This window comes from Oncorhynchus clarkii, unplaced genomic scaffold (assembly GCF_045791955.1).
Source record: "Oncorhynchus clarkii lewisi isolate Uvic-CL-2024 unplaced genomic scaffold, UVic_Ocla_1.0 unplaced_contig_13387_pilon_pilon, whole genome shotgun sequence".
NCBI classification, from domain to species: Eukaryota; Metazoa; Chordata; class Actinopteri; order Salmoniformes; family Salmonidae; genus Oncorhynchus; species Oncorhynchus clarkii.
Genome location: NW_027258295.1, coordinates 45001 through 69255, shown reverse-complemented (window position 1 = coordinate 69255; position 24255 = coordinate 45001). Strand labels below are relative to the sequence as shown.

The window sequence follows — 24255 nt, the reverse complement described above, 5'->3', positions numbered from 1 at the left end:
GTCTCGCATTGCCCACTATCGCTACACACACACACACACACACACACACACACACACACACACACACACACACACACACACACACACACACACACACACACACACACACACACACACACACACACGGCTCTGGTTCCAAGTACACTGTATCTTATTTCTGTGCAAAACAATCACGTTCACAAAAACAAGACAGGGTCAGATAGGCCAACCGGCAACCGCCAGACAATATTGTGTTGGCAGCACATCTTATTCTTGTCAAAGCATGTCACATGTTCAGCTCTGAAAGGCTCCAATCCCCAGTGATCTGGGAGACAGGGCTGCTGAAGCACAACAGAACACACAACTATAGAAACCCAGCCCAGCATCACACGCTAGCTAATTAACATGTTCTTTCTAGCTTGGTGGCTTTCTGGGACAACAGGGCATGGAGTCAGGGACACCCCTCTATGGTTGGATCAACTGGGAGCACCTAGGTACAGGGTAGGGGTCACGTTCAACTCCATTAGGACATGTTCATTAAAATATCTCAATGAGAGAGAGAGAGATCCTCTGTTAGTCATGCAGATATGATCCACCTCACTGAAATACTGGACCATGTTGCTGCATTCCCTCTCTCTCCTCAGTTATCTTTCCCCGTTATTCTCCCTCTACTTAATTTTCTCTCTTCACCATCACTCCACTCCCTCTCTCTTCCATTCCGTCTTTCCTCCACACTCCCTCACTCCCCAGTTCCCTCTCTCTTCCATTCAGTCTTTCCTCCACACTCCCTCACTCCCCAGTTCCCTCTCTCTTCCATTCAGTCTTTCCTCCACACTCCCTCACTCCCCAGTTCCCTCTCTCTTCCATTCCGTCTTTCCTCCACACTCCCTCACTCCCCAGTTCCCTCTCTCTTCCATTCAGTCTTTCCTCCACACTCCCTCACTCCCCAGTTCCCTCTCTCTTCCATTCCGTCTTTCCTCCACACTCCCTCACTCCCCAGTTCCCTCTCTCTTCCATTCCGTCTTTCCTCCACACTCCCTCACTCCCCAGTTCCCTCTCTCTTCCATTCCGTCTTTCCTCCACACTCCCTCACTCCCCAGTTCCCTCTCTCTCTCTCCTCAGGTGTAAGTGCAGCTCATCTGTTTTGAGTTATCCTAACATCTCTAATCCATGCTGATCACAGCCCTCTAAAACCCCTCTGAGACAGACGACCAGACAGACAGGAAGTCTGCACCGTGACCAATCACAACCAGCCAGGAGGATCCACGAGTCCCACAGTGCATCAGTCCATCAAACGTTGTTTACACAGTGCTTCTTCACAACACAGAACTAAAGGATAATGAACAGCAGACTGAGGAAAGGAGCAGAAAGCAGCCGTTGTGGCCCAGCTAGGAGATAACACCAGGGTTGCCTTCATAAGGACCAACAACTGAAAATGTTTCAAAACTTTTTGCGACAGAAAATAAACATTAGTGTTTCTCATTGGACAAAGTACATGTAGTTCATCACCGTTTCATTCTGTTTCCTTCCATTTGCTTAATAATGACCCTGTGCCCCGTTTATTTGTTTCCTCAATGTCTCTTAAAGCCAATTGGAGGACAGCTAGGGCTTGATTCAGTCCGTAGCGCAGAACATCTGCATTGTAGCACAGTTGAATTTTAAAGGTCATTTCCGATTGAGCCGACATATGCAGCATTTCACCGCGAATGCAATCTCGACTAACGCGGAAACATTGCTTTTCAATGTGAATCACGCTATAACTCTGATCTTCTGAACTACATATTGAATCGAGCCCCTAGTAACCTTTCAGACACAGCCATAGATTTAGCATTGAACAGATTTGACCATTTAAAACAAAGCTAAGCAGCTAATCTTGGCATGCTGGGATGGAATATTCCATTGCTAACCATAATGGTGGGTTCATTCAGTTTCCTGTGGAATAACAATGTCAGAGCTTGTATTCAAAAAGTGTCTCAGGAGTGATGATCTAGGAACAGGTCCCCCCTGTTCCTATAATCTTATTCATTATGATCAAAAAGGCTAAACTGATCCAGACGGTTTCTGAAAAATCGGTCCATTTCTGTGCATTCTATGTCTGACTCAACCAGTCATCAGTGTTACCGTAGATATCTGAGACACAGCGGCCATCTTGAATACAAGAGGTTTGTTTGGAGGTCCTTATTTCCTAGAAATCCAAAGGCAGTAACTGACAAAACAACCAAGTATGGACAGAGAGACAAGGTGTTGTCTCACTCTGTAATCAGTGACTTACACATTGTCATCTTCCTGTCATTCTACACACACACACACACACACACACACACACACACACACACACACACACACACACACACACACACACACACACACACACACACACACACACACACACACACACACACACACACACACACACACACACACACACACACACACACACACACACACACACACACCCTTTCTATGAGAAGCATGCTGGCTGGGTTTTCAAGTTCATTGTGGATTACAGTTGGGGGCTAAAAGACTGCATGCATTTCTGTTCGTAAATCAAGCTAAACCAGTGCCAGACTAGTAAACTATCATATATCCCTCAGCATCAGACTGCATGGAGATGACCTTGATATGAATATCATGTAACTGAAAACAGACATATTGGGTTGACTCATTTTCTGTTCTTGCTTTTCTGTTAGTTTTCCAACAGAGTGAGGAATCCAAACAGCTGGCTAAGACCTTTACCCTAGATTTCTTTCCATCCATTTGTCTTTCTGTCTGTTTCTCTCTGTCTCAATATCTCTCTCTTTCTGTCTGTTTCTCTCTGTCTCAATATCTCTCTCTTTCTGTCTGTTTCTCTCTGTCTCAATATCTCTCTATTTTTGTCTGTTTCTCTCTGTCTCAATATCTCTCTCTTTCTGTTTCTGTTTCTCTCTGTCTCAATATCTCTCTCTTTCTGTCTCTTTCTCTCTGTCTCAATATCTCTCTCTTTCTGTCTGTTTCTCTCTGTCTCAATATCTCTCTCTTTCTGTCTGTTTCTCTCTGTCTCAATATCTCTCTCTTTCTGTCTGTTTCTCTCTGTCTCAATATCTCTCTCTTTCTGTCTGTTTCTCTCTGTCTCAATATCTCTCTCTTTCTGTCTGTTTCTCTCTGTCTCAATATCTCTCTCTTTCTGTATGTTTCTCTCTTTCTCAATATCTCTAATTTTCCATATTTTTCTCTTGGCCTCAATATCTCACCCTTTCACTTTATCTCTCATCATTTTCAATGTCTCTTCATTTGAACTCCTCTCTCTAATTGTCTCTCAACTACCTACTTTCTCTCCCCTGCCTCTTTCATTCCCTCTACTCTCTCTGTACTAGTGTTGTGATCACACAGGCAACTCCACACCCATGTTATCAGTTTGGAGCAGCCACCCCTCTGCTGGCTCAGGGGTGTGTGTGTGTGCGCACATGTGTGTGTTAGAGTGGGTGGGGGGCAGACTGGGCCCTCTGAAGGGTGTTGGGTGACGGGGGGAGGAGGGGAGAGTGACACGTGGCCTCAAAGAGACACAAGCACACCCCTGGGTGGCCCCAGATGACAACATCGGTCCTATGACTGTTGGGGACAGAAACCCTGGTTTGTGTGTGTGAGTAAGAGGCGAGAGCACCAACACCCCCTGCCAAGAAACATGAGGCCCAACAGCATGTACACTGATGGTAACTGAGAGGGAGAAAGAGAAAGAGACATGAGACCCAACAGCATGTACACTGATGATAACTGAGAGGGAGAAAGAGAAAGAGACATGAGGCCCAACAGCATGTACACTGATGGTAACAGAGGGAGAAAGAGACATGAGGCCCAACAGCATGTACACTGATGATAACTGAGAGGGAGAAAGAGACATGAGGCCCAACAGCATGTACACTGATGGTAACAGAGGGAGAAAGAGACATGAGGCCCAACAGCATGTACACTACTGATGATAACTGAGAGGGAGAAAGAGAAAGAGACATGAGGCCCAACAGCATGTACACTGATGATAACTGAGAGGGAGAAAGAGACATGAGGCCCAACAGCATGTACACTGATGGTAACAGAGGGAGAAAGAGAAAGAGACATGAGGCCCAACAGCATGTACACTGATGATAACTGAGAGGGAGAAAGAGAAAGAGACATGAGGCCCAACAGCATGTACACTGATGATAACTGAGAGGGAGAAAGAGAAAGAGACATGAGGCCCAACAGCATGTACACTGATGGTAACAGAGGGAGAAAGAGACATGAGGCCCAACAGCATGTACACTGATGATAACTGAGAGGGAGAAAGAGACATGAGGCCCAACAGCATGTACACTGATGATAACTGAGAGGGAGAAAGAGAAAGAGACATGAGGCCCAACAGCATGTACACTGATGATAACTGAGAGGGAGAAAGAGAAAGAGACATGAGGCCCAACAGCATGTACACTGATGGTAACTGAGAGGGAGAAAGAGACATGAGGCCCACCAGCATGTACACTGATGGTAACAGAGGGAGAAAGAGAAAGAGACATGAGGCCCAACAGCATGTACACTGATGATAACTGAGAGGGAGAAAGAGACATGAGGCCCAACAGCATGTACACTGATGGTAACTGAGAGGGAGAAAGAGAAAGAGACATGAGGCCCAACAGTATGTACACTGGTGGTAACTGAGAGGGAGAAAGAGACATGAGGCCCAACAGCATGTACACTGATGGTAACTGATAGGGAGAAAGAGAAAGAGACATGAGGCCCAACAGCATGTACACTGATGGTAACAGAGGGAGAAAGAGACATGAGGCCCAACAGCATGTACACTGATGATAACTGAGAGGGAGAAAGAGAAAGACATGAGGCCCAACAGCATGTACACTGATGATAACTGAGAGGGAGAAAGAGAAAGAGACATGAGGCCCAACAGCATGTACACTGATGGTAACTGAGAGGGAGAAAGAGAAAGAGACATGAGGCCCAACAGTATGTACACTGATGATAACTGAGAGGGAGAAAGAGACATGAGGCCCAACAGCATGTACACTGATGGTAACTGAGAGGGAGAAAGAGACATGAGGCCCAACAGCATGTACACTGATGGTAACAGAGAGGGAGAAAGAGAAAGAAACATGAGGCCCAACAGCATGTACACTGATGGTAACTGAGAGGGAGAAAGAGACATGAGGCCCAACAGCATGTACACTGATGGTAACTGAGAAAGAGAAAGAGACATGAAGCCCTACAGCATGTACACTGATGGTAACAGAGACAGAGAGAGGGAGAGAGAGAGAGAGAGAGAGAGAGAGAGAGAGAGAGAGAGAGAGAGAGAGAGAGAGAGATTGTGTGTGTGTGAAAGAGACAGCAAGAGGAAGATAGTGGGAGAATAAAAGAAAGAGTGGGTGAAAGAGAGAGAAAGTATATATATATCGAGAGAGAGATAGCGAGGAGGTTAGATACCATCTACATCACTAATGTGTTAATCCAAATCACAATACCTTTTCAATTAAAATCCAACAATCCAACCAGCATGGTTCAATTTTAACCAAAGCATTCTTTCTTTCACAATAATATGACACCATGAATTTCAGGCAGTGCTTCCCAAAAATATGTCTGGAAAAGCATGTTGAATCAATTAGGTTGAATTCCTCTCTGCGTCCACAATGTCCTCCCATCCAGATTGCATTGGGACCCATGTAATTCATGCATGTCACCTGAACGCCTCACAAACCCATGAGTTAATCCCTGAGTTCGGGAAGCAGCTGAGTGTCTGTAGCATTCCAAAGCATTCCCACTCATCCATAGGGATACAGAGCATTATTCCCATCCCATTTATCACAGTCCATGTACAAAACATCATTCCAATTTATCCCAGTCCAGTCCACACCCCGACACAGGAATTCAAAGCCTGATTCCAATCTGATCCAGCCCACTCCACATTCCCAGGAACCCATAGAGGGATGGCTGGATCCATAGCATCTCTCCCCCTCTCTCCCTCATCCATAGGGATACAAAGCATTATTTCCATCTATCCCAGTCCATACCGAAAGCGTAATTCCAATCTGATCCAGCCCACTCCACATTCCCGGGAAGCCATAGAGGGATGGCTGGATCCATAGCATCTCTCCCCCTCTCTTCCTCATCCATAGGGATACAAAGCATTATTTCCATCTATCCCAGTCCATACCGAAAGCGTTAATCCTGTCTGATCCAGCCCACTCCACCTTCCCGTAGCCCTTTCCTGCAGTCAAATTACCAAATCGCCCTCTAGTGGCCCCACGGGTGGAATGTTATTCCTATTTTTCATAACTTCATAAATTATACAATTTTTTTAACATCTGAAAATCTGGTGTTTATGTGAAACAGTTGAATTATATTTCAGTTTTCTGTGACGTATATAAAGTGTAATATTGGGATGCAGACTATATCTGACATGGTACAGGTGTCTTCTTTCTTTAAGCCCATAACCATGGTGTATACTTTGGTTTCAAAGTAGATTGATTTAAGACTACCAAGAAACACTCTGTGTGACTTTGATTTAGCCCACTGCAGTAAAAGGTTCAATCAAGAAAGGGATGGCTGGAATCACACTGATCCCGAAGCTCCGTCTGTGGGCTGAGACAATGGGATCCAGAGAAACTGATCCAAGATCAGAGCTGATGACATATAGGATCAATGTCTCTCCCTGTTTGGCTGTACTGTAAGCAGCTGTGAGGCAGCAAGGAGGATTTCATTGGGAATGGGGGTTTAACATGGAGGTTGGGAGATGGTGAAATGAAGAGGTTGAAAGTGTGGAAAAGAGTGTGTGTGGTGGATGTTTGTATTTAACCCTTATTTTAGTTGTATTAAAAAAAAAAATCTGGTAAAATCAGATCTCATTACAAAGACCTGGCAACTACAACCAAACAATATTCTCTCTCTCTCTCTCTCTCTCTCTGACTCGCTCTCTCACTCCTATCCTTCCATCCATCTCTCTCTCTCTCTGATTCGCTCTCTCACTCCTATCCTTCCATCCATCTCTCTCTCTCACTCCTATCCTTCCATCCATCTCTCTCTCTGCGGTTCCCACAGTTAGATAACGATGAGTGGGCAGCAGTGTATCGATCCTTTCCTGGTTAGAAGAACCTACACAGTATTCTGAGAGCTGTATTGTTACATCACTATTGTGTGTGAGAGAGAGCCTGTGTGTGGTTAGCAAACAGACCTCTAAACCACATAGCTGTGTGTGTCTGTGCTGTGGGATCCATTCCTGATTCACCAGGGCAGACCAGATTATAGAGGGGTAGGGGGTGTTGAGCAACCATCTCCCCTGATGTGTGCCAAAGGCCACACAAAACCTAAACATTCAACATTACATTTGGGTTAACAGGGGGGATGACATGCAGTCATGCCTGGAGAGATAACAGAGGGAAGACACGTCTGTATTCACACACACGCACAACACACACTCCCCCTAAACCCCTCCCCCCCAACCAGACTCCCCATGCCAGCTCCAACTCCAGGCATTCCTCAGTCCTAGCCCCAGGCCCGTCAACCCCCCTTGGCCCCTCCAGACGCCCACATCTGGACATAACACAGCTGGCTTTCAGCAGGGACTGGGGAAGAGGGGGATGGAGGGGAGACGGAGGGAGGGAAGAACAGAGGAGATGGGGAGAAGGTGTATAGCACTGGGACTGATAAACACTGGGTTACTGGGGTTCATGTTTTAGAAAAAAATAGGACACATTGCTTTTCCATGACTCACCATTACCACAGTACAGATGAGGAAACACTACAATACTCCATATGGGACATGACTATATATCTATAGCCTTCTTTTTGGGTGGAAGAGAGTCACTGAGCGATTAGGTAAAGGTAAGACAAGAGATCAGTCTCAGTGGTTCAGTGAACCACTTCTCCATATAAATACATATATTAGGATCTAAAAGCAAAACAAAAATGATTTCAGATCAGCACTCATACCCTGAGACACTTAGTGAATATGGGCCCAGGAGAGTGTTTAAACCCAGCTGCTTTGTGCTTTCAGCTCTCCTCTCAGCTGAGTGGCTCCAGACTCCAGAAGACTCCTGTGTCCCTCTCGAGCGGAGCTGACCCCAGTCATCTTTATCCCATTACTGAGAACTGACGTGAGACAGACTGAGACACAATGTGGGACAGCAAAGAGACAGATGATACTTTTCACAGGTTCTCACACAGAGAAAAAGTGTCAGAAAACTACCCACAGAATTACATCAAAACAATGAGGCAAGACAAAAACAACATTTGCTAAATCCCTTTGCGGATGGAGAGATGAGAAATGTGGGAATAGGAGAAAAGAAGTAGAAGAGGTGAAAGAAGGGATTTATGAAGTTCATATGATCCAGCTTCAACAGATAGAAGAGAGAAGTGTGTGTGTCATCATTGTACTCTACAACTGTATTTACAAAGCAGTTGTCCACTGGATCCATTAGTCATGGATCCTCTATCTGCTTTATAGCCAAGACCCAGAACACATCCTCTAACACACAACTCTCTTTCTCTTATCTCTTCCCTCTCTCAAAGACTCCTTCTTTCTCTCTCTTTCTCTCGTTCTCCCTCTTTTTTCCCTCTCCTCTCTCCTTCAACACAACACTCTACTCCAGCTCTCCATCATTATTCTCTCTCCTTCAACACAACACTCTACTCCAGCTCTCCATCATTATTCTCTCTCCTTCAACACAACACTCTACTCCAGCTCTCCATCATTATTCTCTCTCCTTCAACACAACACTCTAAACCAGCTCTCCATCATTATTCTCTCTCCTTCAACACAACACTCTACTCCAGCTCTCCATCATTATTCTCTCTCCTTCAACACAACACTCTACTCCAGCTCTCCATCATTATTCTCTCTCCTTCAACACAACACTCTACTCCAGCTCTCCATCATTATTCTCTCTCCTTCAACACAACACTCTACTCCAGCTCTCCATCATTATTCTCTCTCCTTCAACACAACACTCTAAACCAGCTCTCCATCATTATTCTCTCTCCTTCAACACAACACTCTACTCCAGCTCTCCATCATTATTCTCTCTCCTTCAACACAACACTCTACTCCAGCTCTCCATCATTATTCTCTCTCCTTCAACACAACACTCTACTCCAGCTCTCCATCATTATTCTCTCTCCTTCAACACAACACTCTACTCCAGCTCTCCATCATTATTCTCTCTCCTTCAACACAACACTACTCCAGCTCTCCATCATTATTCTGCCTGCCTGCCTGTGTTTATTCAATCTTAACCTCTGACCTTAACTCTAACCCCACACCATGTTCTCTACATCCATTTATTCCCACGCAGATTCTCTTCCACTGCTGCACCAGCAGCCCTGCAGAGGAGGACTGAGGAGGACACATGAATATGGATCAGATTCTCTTCCACTGCTGCACCAGCAGCCCTGCAGAGGAGGACCGAGGAGGACACATGAATATGGATCAGATTCCCATCTTAAGCTCCATCATTTCCAACGGAGGTATCATGCAGTGATATGGTATCATGCAGTGAGAACTAGGGATGGGACTTGGAAATTATTTCACTATTCTTATAATATCTGGATTGTTGAAATACATGAGTGTGGACCTGCTTGCGCGACTCAGGAGAGGCGGTCCACTGTGCTCGTTGTTTCAGCAGACATATGGGGGAGGGGTGCTAGAGGAGCAGGGGCTGGTGTGTCTGACACAGAGAGAGATCATCCTATCTGGTCGTGTGTTTCTTGACTGCATCAAATCGATATAAAGAAACTAGCTAAGTACACAAGCCAGTTAGCTAGCTAGCAAGGCTAATTGATGTTTTCTGCTGCTCTCCCCGCGTCCTTGTCTACAACAACTCCATTCCTATTAAACAACAGCCTACCTGCTGGTTGGTCATTGTAGCCTACTCCTTCTCATTTAGCCAACTCCATTCCTACCTGCTGGTTGGTCATTGTAACCTACTCCTTCTCATTTAGCCAACTCCATTCCTACCTGTTGGTTGGTCATTGTAGCCTACTCCTTCTCATTTAGCCAACTCCATTCCTACTTGTTGGTTGGTCATTGTAACCTACTCCTTCTCATTTAGCCAACTCCATTCCTACCTGTTGGTTGGTCATTGTAGCCTACTCCTTCTCATTTAGCCAACTCCATTCCTACTTGTTGGTTGGTCATTGTAACCTACTCCTTCTCATTTAGCCAACTCCATTCCTACCTGTTGGTTGGTCATTGTAGCCTACTCCTTCTCATTTAGCCAACTCCATTCCTACCTGTTGGTTGGTCATTGTAGCCTACTCCTTCTCATTTAGCCAACTCCATTCCTACCTGTTGGTTGGTCATTGTAGCCTACTCCTTCTCATTTAGCCAACTCCATTCTGTAATTGTAATTCCATTCAGCATTAGTAGAAATCTCCCACTTCACTTGGAGCCTCACTGTGGTGCTGCTTTGATTGACGACAATAACAAGCTACACGCGTGAAAAACTGTCATATATTAAAATGTCTGTCCTTGTATGTAGCAATGTCACAAATAATTGAATTACATTTTAGACAAAGCCTTTTCATTAAAATAGGCCTATCTTTTTAATATATATAGGTAATTGAATAAGTCCATTCAGATATTGGAATAACCGAGCCCATCCCTAGTAAGGACTGACAGCTAGCTGCAGTTTGTAGCTAGTAGTTGTTTATTCTCACTTTGTGGTGTTTAGTCACTCTGTTAGTGTTTAGATTCAGATCCGTCTCGGTTTGACCTCAGCATCACCTGATACACACACGCACACACCCACGTACATATACACACACATACACACGTACATACACGCACACACACACACACAAACACACGTACATATACACACACACACACACACACACACACACACACACACACACTACGACACACACACACAAGGACACACACACACACATTACGACACACACACACAAGGACACACACATTACGACACACACACATATTAGGGCACACACACATTAGGACCACCCCCCGGGTTGTTTATATATACAGATGTGAGAGGTAGAGAAGAGCAGATGTTTCCAGTTAGGCCTTCCTTCATAAAGCCTCAACATGATGTTGTAATGCAGGAGGAGGGTTGTGTGTGTGTGTCTGGGTCTCTATGCTGCAAGAAGAACATCCTTATGGGGGAGTAGGTCAATCACTAGTCTAACCCTGGGCTGGTCCAGACACACGCTTCAGACTGGAGACTGTTAGTGTGTTCTGACACAGTGGATGGCGACACCTGGAGAGATACTAGCACCTATTTAACCATTTGCATATGAACGTCCAGTATACAACTCACATAGGGCACGAGTACAGCACACAAACACACACAGGTGGTTGCACTGAGCTAATGTTACTTTACAGACACTGAGAAAATGGAAATAGGGAATATAAGGTAACTGTCCACTTGGCAAAGACTGAATCACATCATTTCACCAACAAAACATTCTTAATGTGATGAAGTTGAATCAACTGATTGGATTTGCAAAAAGTCATCACCTTAAGGAAATGTTGCATTTTCTTCACCCGACTTTTAACCTAAATCCAATGACATGGTGAAGTTTTAGTTTTGTTGCTTTCACATTAAATTCACGGTAGTGGACAACAACCAAATGTAACTAAAAACTAGACGTTGAACTGACGTCTGTGCCCAGTGGGGGAATGAAATCACTGGAGACATACGCAAAGTCCTCAATCCCACAGAAACAAGTGGATTTACCAAAAGCTCAGAGGATTTGACAGCGAACAACTTACTCTGTTCTGTCAACTACATCAAGACTTAGACACCAGTAAAGAGTGTGACAGGGGAGAGAGGAGGGGGGAACAGAGAGGGAGGGAGGAACAGAGAGGAGGGGGGAACAGAGAGGGAGGGGGGAACAGAGAGGGAGGGAGGAACAGAGAGGGAGGGAGGAACAGAGAGGGAGGGGGGAACAGAGAGGGAGGGAGGAACAGAGAGGGAGGGAGGAACAGAGAGGGAGGGAGGAACAGAGAGGGAGGGAGGAACAGAGAGGGAGGGAGGAACAGAGTGAGGGGGGAACAGAGAGGGAGGGAGGAACAGAGGGGGAGGGGGGAACAGAGAGGGAGGGGGGAACAGAGAGGGAGGGAGAGTCTCCAAAAGGCATTAGGGGTTGCACAAAAAGATGCCCAATTTTCACAACAACTCACAGTTCAGAGAGAAAATCACCACTACAGAGTCTGACAGAGCAGCAACAAAACCCTCACAGTGTGTATTCTGACAGATAACGCTGCTGGGCAGCTGTGGCTAGGGGTTTCTGGGTCAATAAGGCTTCAAAACCAGCAGAAGGAGAAATATAAACTCAACTCACAGTTCAGACAGAAAATCCCTGGCCTCAACCACTGTGGGAAGAATAGCCACATCAACACCACATCAATAGCAACAAGTCCCTGGCTGCCCTCATAATCATCACTGGACTAACAGCAGCAGACGTAAGGACTGGGCAGGGCAGTTTGTCAGTGTGCCCACCTCACTAGGTTCCACCATGTCTTCCTCACCAGGTTCCACCATGTCTTCCTCACCAGGTTCCACCATGTCTTCCTCACCAGGTTGCACCATGTCTTCCTCACCAGGTTCCACCATGTCTTCCTCACCAGGTTCCACCATGTCTTCCTCACTAGGTTCCACCATGTCTTCCTCAACAGGTTCCACCATGTCTTCCTCACCAGGTTCCACCATGTCTTCCTCACCAGGTTCCACCATGTCTTCCTCACCAGGTTCCACCATTGTCTTCCTCACCAGGTTCTACCATGTCTTCCTCACTAGGTTCCACCATGTCTTCCTCAACAGGTTCCACCATGTCTTCCTCACCAGGTTCCACCATGTCTTCCTCACCAGGTTCCACCATGTCTTCCTCACCAGGTTCCACCATGTCTTCCTCACCAGGTTCCACCATGTCTTCCTCACCAGGTTCCACCATGTCTTCCTCACTAGGTTCCACCATGTCTTCCTCAACAGGTTCCACCATGTCTTCCTCACCAGGTTCCACCATGTCTTCCTCACCAGGTTCCACCATGTCTTCCTCACCAGGTTCCGCCATATCAGGCGTATGTGAAAAGTCTTCTGATCAGTTTCTACCCCCAAGCCATAAGACTGCTGAACAGTTCATCAAATGGCTATCTGGACTATTTGCATTGACCCCCTTAATTGATTCATATTTCTTTGCACTGAGTCTCTCTCATAGGCTTGATGTATAATCACTGGACGCTAACCACACACCGAAACATACTACACTGACACTCCAACACACACACACCTGCATATTGACGCCACACACATACATTCACATTTCTCACATATGCTGCTGCTACTCTCTGTTTATTATCTATGCATAGTCACTTTACCCCTACCTACATATTACCTCAAGATGTTAAGAGCTGCTTGTGAACATTACTGTGTGTGTGTGTGTGTGTTAGCGGTGTGTGTGTGTGTGTTAGCGGTGTGTGTGTGTGTGTGTTAGCGGTGTGTGTGTGTGTGTTAGCGGTGTGTGTGTGTGTGTGTGTGTTAGCGGTGTGTGTGTGTGTTAGTGGTGTGTGTGTGTGTGTGTTAGCGGTGTGTGTGTGTGTTAGTGGTGTGTGTGTGTGTGTGTGTGTGTGTGTGTGTGTGTTAGCGGTGTGTGTGTTAGCGGTGTGTGTGTGTGTGTGTGTTAACGGTGTGTGTGTGTGTGTGTTAGCGGTGTGTGTGGGGGTGTTAGCGGTGTGTGTGTGTGTGAGTGGTGTGTGTGTGTGTGTGTGTGTGTTAGCGGTGTGTGTGTGTGTGTTAGCAGTGTGTGTGTGTGTGTTAGCGGTGTGTGTGTGTGTGTTAGCGGTGTGTGTGTGTGTTAGTGGTGTGTGTGCTAGCTGTGTGTGTGTGTGTGTTTGCGGTATGTGTGCGTGTTAGCGGTGTGTGTGTGTGAGTTAGCGGTGTGTGTACGTGTGTTAGCGGTGTGTGTACGTGTGTTAGCGATGTGTGTGTGTGAGTTAGCGGTGTGTGTGTGTTAGCGGTGTGTGTGTGTGAGTTAGCAGTGTGTGTGTGTGAGTTAGCGGGGTGTGTGTGAGTTAGCGGTGTGTGTGTGTTAGCGGTGTGTGTGTGTGTTAGCGGTGTGTGTGTGTGTGTTAGCGGTGTGTGTGTGTGTGTGTGTGTTAGCGGTGTGTGTGTGTGTTAGCGGTGTGTGTGTGTGTGTTAGCGGTGTGTGTGTGTGAGTGTTAGCGGTGTGTGTGTGTGTGTTAGCGGTGTGTGTGTGTGTGTGCGTGAGTTAGCGGTGTGTGTGTGTGAGTTAGCGGTGTGTGTGTGTGTGTGTAAGTGTTAGCGGTGTGTGTGTGTGAGTTAGCGGTGTGTGTGTGTGTGTGTTAGCGGTGTGTGTGTTAGCGGTGTGTGTGTGTGTGTGTTAGCGGTGTGTGTGTGTTAGCGGTGTGTGTGTGTGAGTTAGCGGTGTGTGTGTGTGAGTTAGCGGTGTGTGTGTGTGAGTTAGCGGTGTGTGTGTGTGTGTGTGTTAGCGGTGTGTGTGTGTGTGTGTGTGTGTGAGTTAGCGGTGTGTGTGTGTGAGTTAGCGGTGTGTGTGTGTGTGTGTGTTAGCGGTGTGTGTGTGTGAGTTAGCGGTGTGTGTGTGTGAGTGTTAGCGGTGTGTGTGTGTGATAGCGGTGCGCGGGTCAGCTGTTTGTTCACCTGCACCCGCCTGCAATTGCTAATAAACATCCTCAACCGCCCGACTACATGTGAAAGTCTGAGGCCAGCACCCAACCCTAACCCACAAACATAGAACATGTGGCTACAGTCCAATAGTTTTTGAAAGGGGGGCAGGACTGTTTTTTTGCATAATTTAGATATTACGTTTCTGCTTATAATTTTCTACATTTTGTCTATAATTAGATACATGTAGCTTCCCTCTTGTCATTATATGTTGCCCTAGAAGACTAAATAAACACCTGCTCAACAGAATAATGTAATAGATAGATAGAATGAATGCTTCAATCTAGTTGACGTCGGTGAAGTTCTCTCTGTCATCTTCATTCGCGGAGCAAAGACATTTAGTGACTGGGGAGAAAATGCAATAACACAAATAAATGGAAAGATTTTCTGTGAAAAGATGTCCAGATACCACCAGTTTGACGGTTGTCAGGAAACAGAAAGCTGTGAAAACGACCCAATGAGTTTCTGATCCGATTTCAGTTCTGATTGGATGCATATTTTATGTGGCCGAAATACTATCAAATTTTATGATGCTGATAAAGACAGCACCTCTACAGACGGTATATAACTGCGCATTCACATTCTCTCAAGAGGCTGAAAGAAAGAAATCATATTTCTCCACTGCTGTTCTCAAGTCCAAATTGTGCCTACATTTGGTGTATAATTTTACTGCAAGAAATGCTTCATTCTGCAGGAGTTAATAATAAGGCCATTTGAGAGGATATACACCCAGAGTCAGCGCCCAGATTTCACTTTCCAGTTAACCCATCTAAACAGTAGGCTACAGTTCTCTTGACATGTCACAGGCCTATTTGAAGTCCGTCTTGTGACTATCGAATTTGTATAGTGCCTCAGAATTATCACACATAACAACAATATTTAATGACCCGAAACCCGTTTGCCCCGTGGATATAACATCGGGGCCATCAGGTTATGAGTCAACCCACATATCACTAGTGTGTGTGTCTCTGTCTCTGTCTCTGTGTGTGTGTGTGTGTGTGTGTGTGTGTGTGTGTGTGTGTGTGTGTGTGTGTGTGTGTGTGTGTGTGTGTGTGTGTGCGCGACACAGATATGGAGGTCAACAAGGTGTTTTTTACCTGTTTCCCCCCAACACCTACACACTCTATTGACGTCATAATGAGTGGCGCCAACCCCCACACAATCAAGTTACATAATAGTTTTGCTTGATGCCAACACAGTAAGGTGATATAAATGAATGAGCACCACACAAACACAGTCCTAATGATGTCACACACCTGTTCTCAACCACCGGCACCACAGACGCATGAGAAGAGTAGTCTTTGTAGTGGTTTGGCTGTGTGAGTGTGTGTGTGTGAGTGTAAGTGTGTGTGTGTGTGTAGGCTGAGGCTGCTCTGTGTGATGCTGTGAGAAAGTGACACCTGACACTTTATCACAGGTGCTGGTGACAATACAAGACTAAGCCCCGCCTCTTCTGGAGAAGGTGAGAGAGGGGGGTGTGTTTGTGTGACTGGGTACGTGTTAAGGTGATAGCTGCTGACTAAGCTGTATGGAGAGGTAAGGGATACATCCTCATGACCACATGGTTCCGTTTTCATTTCCTTCGCCAATTCACCGGCAAGTTAAAACCCACTCATTCATCCAATGGTAAGGTCTGATTGGCAAGTGTGTGAATATATGTTTTTATTGTTTATTTCACTTTGGTTAATTATCTATTCCACTTGCTTTAAAAAATAAAGTTAAGAAAAAATTTGCCACCCTATGGGATTCCCAATCACAGCTGGATGTGATACAGCCTGGAATTGAACCAGGGACTGTAGTGATGCCTCTTGCACTGAGATGCAGTGCCACAGACTGTTGTGCCACTCGGGAGCCCCCATTTGCTTTGGCAAATCTAAACATATGATTCCCATGCCATTAAAGCCCTTATATTGAAATTTAATTGAAATTGAGAGAGAGAGAGAGGCAAGCAAAAGACGAAACTCTTTCATTTGATAATGACACAATCTCGTCTCCTCTATCGAGGGGGAGGGGGTGTTCTGTTTCTTTGATTATGTCTCAGGAAGCTGCTAGCTGCTGTTAGGCCCTGGAGTGAGTCTCTTTACATCAGTCTATATACAGTGCCTTGCGAAAGTATTCGGCCCCCTTGAACTTTGCGACCTTTTGCCACATTTCAGGCTTCAAACATAAAGATATAAAACTGTATTTTTTGTGAAGAATAAACAACAAGTGGGACACAATCATGAAGTGGAACGACATTTATTGGATATTTCAAACTTTTTTAACAAATCAAAAACTGAAAAATTGGGCGTGCAAAATTATTCAGCCCCCTTAAGTTAATACTTTGTAGCGCCACCTTTTGCTGCGATTACAGCTGTAAGTCGCTTGGGGTATGTCTCTATCAGTTTTGCACATCGAGAGACTGAAATATTTTCCCATTCCTCCTTGCAAAACAGCTCGAGCTCAGTGAGGTTGGATGGAGAGCATTTGTGAACAGCAGTTTTCAGTTCTTTCCACAGATTCTCGATTGGATTCAGGTCTGGACTTTGACTTGGCCATTCTAACACCTGGATATGTTTATTTTTGAACCATTCCATTGTAGATTTTGCTTTATGTTTTGGATCATTGTCTTGTTGGAAGACAAATCTCCATCCCAGTCTCAGGTCTTTTGCAGACTCCATCAGGTTTTCTTCCAGAATGGTCCTGTATTTGGCTCCATCCATCTTCCCGTCAATTTTAACCATCTTCCCTGTCCCTGCTGAAGAAAAGCAGGCCCAAACCATGATGCTGCCACCACCATGTTTGACAGTGGGGATGGTGTGTTCAGCTGTGTTGCTTTTACGCCAAACATAACGTTTTGCATTGTTGCCAAAAAGTTACATTTTGGTTTCATCTGACCAGAGCACCTTCTTCCACATGTTTGGTGTGTCTCCCAGGTGGCTTGTGGCAAACTTTAAACAACACTTTTTATGGATATCTTTAAGAAATGGCTTTCTTCTTGCCACTCTTCCATAAAGGCCAGATTTGTGCAATATACGACTGATTGTTGTCCTATGGACAGAGTCTCCCACCTCAGCTGTAGACCTCTGCAGTTCATCCAGAGTGATCATGGGCCTCTTGGCTGCATCTCTGATCAATCTTCTCCTTGTATGAGCTGAAAGTTTAGAGGGACGGCCAGGTCTTGGTAGATTTGCAGTGGTCTGATACTCCTTCCATTTCAATATTATCGCTTGCACAGTGCTCCTTGGGATGCTTAAAGCTTGGGAAATCTTTTTGTATCCAAATCCGGCTTCAAGTTTGAAATATCCAATAAATGTCGTTCCACTTCATGATTGTGTCCCACTTGTTGTTGATTCTTCACAAAAAAATACAGTTTTATATCTTTATGTTTGAAGCCTGAAATGTGGCAAAAGGTCGCAAAGTTCAAGGGGGCCGAATACTTTCGCAAGGCACTGTACATAGATACACCTGAAGGAATAGTCTTGGCTGGGTTAGACAGAGGATTCTACTGTAATATCTAGACCTGTCAGTGTGTGCGTGCATATGTGTGTGTCTCTTTCTCTCTCTTTGTGTGCGTGTGTGAGTGCGTGTGTTTGTGTGGAGAGCAGCCTTCAGATATACCCACGCCCCCTGTTAATTAAGCAATAAGGCCAGAGTAGGTGTGGTATATGGCCAATATACCACGGCTAAGGGATGTTCTTACACCCAACACAATGTGTTATACACTGCTCAAAAAAATAAAGGGAACACTAAAATAACACATCCTAGATCTGAATGAATGAAATATTCTTATTAAATACTTTTTTCTTTACATAGTTGAATGTCCTGACAACAAAATTACACAAAAATGATCAATGGAAATCAAATTTATCAACCCATGGAGGTCTGGATTTGGAGTCACACTAAAAATTAAAGTGGAAAACCGCACTACAGGCTGATCCAACTTTGATGTAATGTCCTTAAAACAAGTCAAAATGAGGCTCAGTAGTGTGTGTGGCCTCCCTACAACGCCTGGGCATGCCCCTGATGAGGTGGCGGATGGTATCCTGAGGGATCTCCTCCCAGACCTGGACTAAAGCATCCGCCAACTCCTGGACAGTCTGTGGTGCAACGTGGCGTTGGTGGATGGAGCGAGACATGATGTCCCAGATATGCTCAATTGGATTCAGGTCTGGGGAACGGGCGGGCCAGTCCATAGCATCAATGCCTTCCTCTTGCAGGAATTGCTGACACACTCCATCCACATGAGGTCTAGCATTGTCTTGCATTAGGAGGAACCCAGGGCCAACCACACCAGCATATGGTCTCACAAGGGGTCTGAGGATCTCATCTCGGTACCTAATGGAAGTCAGGCTACCTCTGGCGAGCACATGGCGATAGTGGGCAATGCGAGACATGATGTGCTCAATTGGATTCAGGTCTGGGGAACAGGCGGGCCAGTCCATAGCATCAATGCCTTCCTCTTACAGGAACTGCTGACACACTCCAGCCACATGAGGTCTAGCATTGTCTTGCATTAGGAGGAACCCAGGGCCAACCGCACAAGCATATGGTCTGAGGATCTCATCTCGGTACCTAATGGCAGTCAGGCTACCTCTGGCGAGCACTTGGAGGGCTGTGCGGCCCCCCAAAGAAATGCCACCCCACACCATAACTGACCCACCGCCAAACCGGTCATGCTGGAGGATGTTGCAGGCAGCAGAACGTTCTCCATGACGTCTCCAGACTCTGTCACGTCTGTCACATGTGCTCAGTGTGAACCTGCTTTCATCTGTGAAGAGCACAGGGTGCCAGTGGCGAATTTGCCAATCTTGGTGTTCTCTGGAAAATGAAAAATGTCCTGCATGGTGTTGGGCTGTAAGCACAGCCCCCACCTGTGGATGTCGGGCCCTCATACCATCCTCATGGAGTCTTTTTCTGACCGTTTGAGCAGACACATACACATTTGTGGCCTGCTGGAGGTCATTTTGCAGGGCTCTGGCAGTGCTCCTCCTGATCCTCCTTGCATAAAGGCGGAGGTAGCGGTCCTGCTGCTGGGTTGTTGCCCTCCTACGGCCTCCTCCACGTCTCCCGATATACTGGCCTGTCTCCTGGTAGCGCCTCCATGCTCTGGACACTACGCTGACAGACACAGCAAACCTTCTTGCCACAGCTTGCATTGATGTGCCATCTTGGATGAGCTGCACTACCTGAGCCACTTGTGTGGGTTGTAGACTCCGTCTCATGCTACCACTAGAGTGAAAGCACCGCCAGCATTCAAAAGTGACCAAAACATCAGCCAGGAAGCATAGGAACTGAGAAGTGGTCTGTGGTCACCACCTGCAGAACCACTCCTTTATTGGGGGTGTCTTGCTAATTGCCTATTATTTCCACCTGTTGTCTATCCCATTTGCACAACAGCATGTGAAATGTATTGTCAATCAGTGTTGCTTCCTAAGTGGACAGTTTGATTTCACAGGAGTGTGATTGACTTGGAGTTACATTGTGTTGTTTAAGTGTTCCCTTTATTTTTTTGAGCAGTGTATAACTGTTACACTCCCTCTGCAGCTCCAGTCATTGTCCTCAGTAGGATTCTATTAGTTGTTGAAAAAATATGTTTTAGAAAGCAGGACACGACTCACATGACTGTATAGGTAAGCATGCTATGCTTATGAATGAAAATGAGAAAATGTTATCCTTCCTGTTTTGAGTTTTATATCCACCACTATTTACATACAGTATGTACATAATATTACAACCATATGCCTGTCTCTCTCTATCTCTCTCCTCTCTAGCACTCTCTTTCTCCCCAGTTTCACCTTCTTTTTATACGTTATCAAGTCAACCATACACTGTACAGGGTAAATCATTTTTGGATTCATGTGTGTACATTGTGCATAAGGGGATTGCATTCCTGGTGCTACAGTCAGTACAGCTATTAATCACACAGTCAGTACAGCTACAATCACACAGTCAGTACAGCTACAGTCACACAGTCAGTACAGCTACAGTCACACAGTCAGTACAGCTACAATCACACAGGCAGTACAGCTACAGTCACACAGTCAGTACAGCTACAGTCACACAGTCAGTACAGCTACAGTCACACAGTCAGTACAGCTACAGTCACACAGTTAGTACAGCTACAATCACACAGTCAGTGCAGCTACAGTCACACAGTCAGTGCAGCTACAGTCACACAGTCAGTGCAGCTACAGTCACACAGTCAGTGCAGCTACAGTCACACAGTCAGTACAGCTACAGTCACACAGTCAGTACAGCTATTAATCACACAGTCAGTACAGCTACAATCACACAGTCAGTACAGCTACAGTCACACAGTCAGTACAGCTACAATCATACAGTCAGTACAGCTACAGTCACACAGTCAGTACAGCTACAGTCACACAGTCAGTACAGCTACAGTCACACAGTCAGTACAGCTACAGTCCCACAGCCAGTACAGTTACACAGTCACAACAGATACAGTCCCACAGCCAGTACAGTCACACAGTCAGTACAGCTACAGTCCCACAGCCAGTACAGTCACACAGTCAGTACAGCTACAGTCCCACAGCCAGTACAGTCACTCAGTCAGAACAGCTACAGTCACTCAGTCAGTACAGCTACAGTCACATAGTCAGTACAGCCTGAAATCAGTTGGTTCTGAGTTAATCTCTTCTTCTGGACTCTCTTAGCTGTCTCTCAAATCTACAGGAGTGTAAACAGTAGAGGAATGCAGGGAAAAGGAAACCAGAAGATGAAGGGAGATCAAACCCAGAAAACCCCAGTGAGAATCGTAGGACTTCTTCACACACAGATGCACCGATGCAAAAGTTGGCATGTGGACATACAGACAAGCATGCATACACCCACGTACGCAGGCAGTAATGCACACATGCACATATGCACACACACATGCGTGCACACATGAACACACACACACACACACATTAGGCGAATGTGTTAGTGATTATGGTTGGTGACAGGGGGTCTGTGGAGCTCTGTAGAGGCGCTGCCTGCACTACTTCCCAGCCCCAGAACAGACTGGGCTGCAGACTGGAGCCTAATCCCTCCGCTCCTCCCTCGACTCCTCCCCCCAGGAAGTCCTGGAATTCAAGGTAACCCTAGGAGTCTGGCTGCCCTGACAACACTTACTGTAGCAAACTGGGCTCACTGCATACACAGTAGAGAGGAGAGGAAAAGAGAGGTCCTTTAGAGTTCTAGATAACTGAGTAGACTAAACAGTCACATCTAAAACTGATCAGAACTGCTCTGTGGTTAAGTAGCCATCCTGTGAAAGACTGCTGCCCTGCTACAGAGCCCCTCCCTCCCTGTTCCCCCATCCATCCAGCTGGTCAGACGTTTCTACGTCTGTTTTATGGACCACAGCGGAGGCCAAGGAGGGAAAACAGACGTGTGTGGGAGACAGGGTGTGAGACAGACGGCTGGTACTGACAGCTAGGAGGGACGTTCCAGTCGTACCCCCCCACTCTCTACGTCAGCCTCTGGAGTCTGCAATGGAAGTTACAGATGCATGGTCCATGTTTTATATTGCATATCTAGACTGAAATCCATCTCTTATAAAACATGGACTCTCAGTTGGGACACTGACAGAGTACAGGCATTGGGGTCAGCTGAAGGCTGCAGACCGGATACTGTCCCCTTATTATTTTACAATGAGTCCTGGCCACCAACTAAACTATATCAACAAATAAATACATTCTTTTAGCTCTGTGGATTAGAGTGGACACACACGCATGCATGCACATATCTCACAAACACACTTTGATCCCTTTGTGATGAAACAGGAAATATCACCTCCTCGTCCACCTTGTTACACATTACCATACACATGTCCAGCTGCAGGACCCTAGTCCTACGTGAGAGTGTGAGTGTGTGTGTGCATGCCGTGCATACATGAGAGTGTGTGTGTGTGTGTGTGTGTGTGCCGTGCATACATGAGAGTGTGTGTGTGTGCCGTGCATACATGAGAGTGTGTGTGTGTGCCGTGCATACATGAGTGTGTGTGTGTGTGTGCGTGCATACATGAGAGTGTGTGTGCGTGCCGTGCATACATGAGTGTGTGTGTGTGTGTGTGTGCGTGCCGTGCATACATGAGTGTGTGAGTGTGCCGTGCATACATGTGTGTGAGTGTGCCGTGCATACATGTGTGTGAGTGTGTGTGCGTGCCGTGCATACATGAGTGTGTGTGTGTGTGTGCCGTGCATACGTGTGTCAGTGTGCCGTGCATACATGAGAGTGTGAGTGTGTGAGTGTGCCGTGCATATATGAGAGTGTGAGTGTGTGAGTGTGCCGTGCATATATGAGAGTGTGAGTGTGTGAGTGTGCCGTGCATACATGAGAGTGTGAGTGTGTGAGTGTGCCGTGCATACATGAGAGTGTGAGTGTGTGAGTGTGCCGTGCATACATGAGAGTGTGAGTGTGTGAGTGTGCCGTGCATACATGAGAGTGTGAGTGTGTGAGTGTGCCGTGCATACATGAGAGTGTGAGTGTGCATGAGAGTGTGAGTGTGCCGTGCATACATGAGAGTGCGAGTGTGCGTGCCGTGTATACATGAGTGTGTGTATGTGTGCCGTGCATACATGAGAGTGTGAGTGTGCCGTGCATACATGAGAGTGTGAGTGTGCGTGTCCTCCAGACATCCACACTACCCTACACTGGCCCACTGACTGGCTGTTGTGCAGGGTTTCCCAAACTCGGTCCTTTCCTCTCCTTTCCTTTCCCTTCCTCTCCTTTCCTCTCCTTTCCTCCTCTCCACTTGGAAAGGATTTGTTTCTGGGGTCTCTGTGTATTTTATGTTCTCTTCAGGCAAGCTTGGGCAGAGAGAGATTGAGAGAGAGAGGGAGGGGTGTGGGGGGGGAGAGATACATTTCCTGAGCTTAGTTAGGCCTTCTGGCCCCTCAGGCTGCTGGGATTTCTCTCCACGGCTCACAAAGCGATCGCAGCTGAGCAAAGGCTAAACACACACACACACACTGCACGCACGCATGCACACATACACCACACGCACACACACCACAGCACCCCCCCCCCCCCCCCCACACACACACACACTGATTGGCCTTGTCAGTGCTTTTGTAGAAATAAGAGTTCTGCATCGTGCACCAATTGGCAAGACGAGCGTAAGTGAAAACACATGTTCTGTTGGATGCATGAAACAGAAGCAGAGGAGCCTCCTCTTGCAGATGAAAACAAAAGCAGAGTAGATTGTCAGGAAGACAGGGACCCAACGGAAATGTTTTCCAAATCAACATGCAATACTTGAACTAGATTTGAGAAAACAAACTTTTTGCAGCCCAGGGCTATAAGCCAGGGATATCATATTTCAGACATCTGCACATACAACCATTCACCAGAACATGGTCACCCAAGGGTCCCTATTCATAAAGCTTTACAGAGTAGGAGGGCTGATCTAGGATCAGGTCCCCCTGTCCATCCATCTTATTTATTGTTATTTATTTATTATGATCTAAAACACTAAACTGATCCTAGCCCAGCACTTCTACACTGAGGTCTACAGTAATACTGTGTGGATAGTAGTTTCTACAGCCACAGGATGTCACTGAGGTACTTGACAAGCACAGGGAGAATTGCTGCATTGTCCATTAGGTCAGAA

At 46.2% G+C, this 24255-nt stretch overlaps 1 protein-coding gene across 1 annotated transcript in view; it reads right to left on the bottom strand.

Moving 5' to 3' along the window:
• Nucleotides 1–24255, bottom strand: part of LOC139396493 (Na(+)/H(+) exchange regulatory cofactor NHE-RF2-like) — a gene marked incomplete at its 3' end in the record, with an annotated part of 43010 nt that overhangs the window by 13887 nt on the left and 4868 nt on the right. The gene's annotated exons all lie outside the window — the stretch shown is intronic.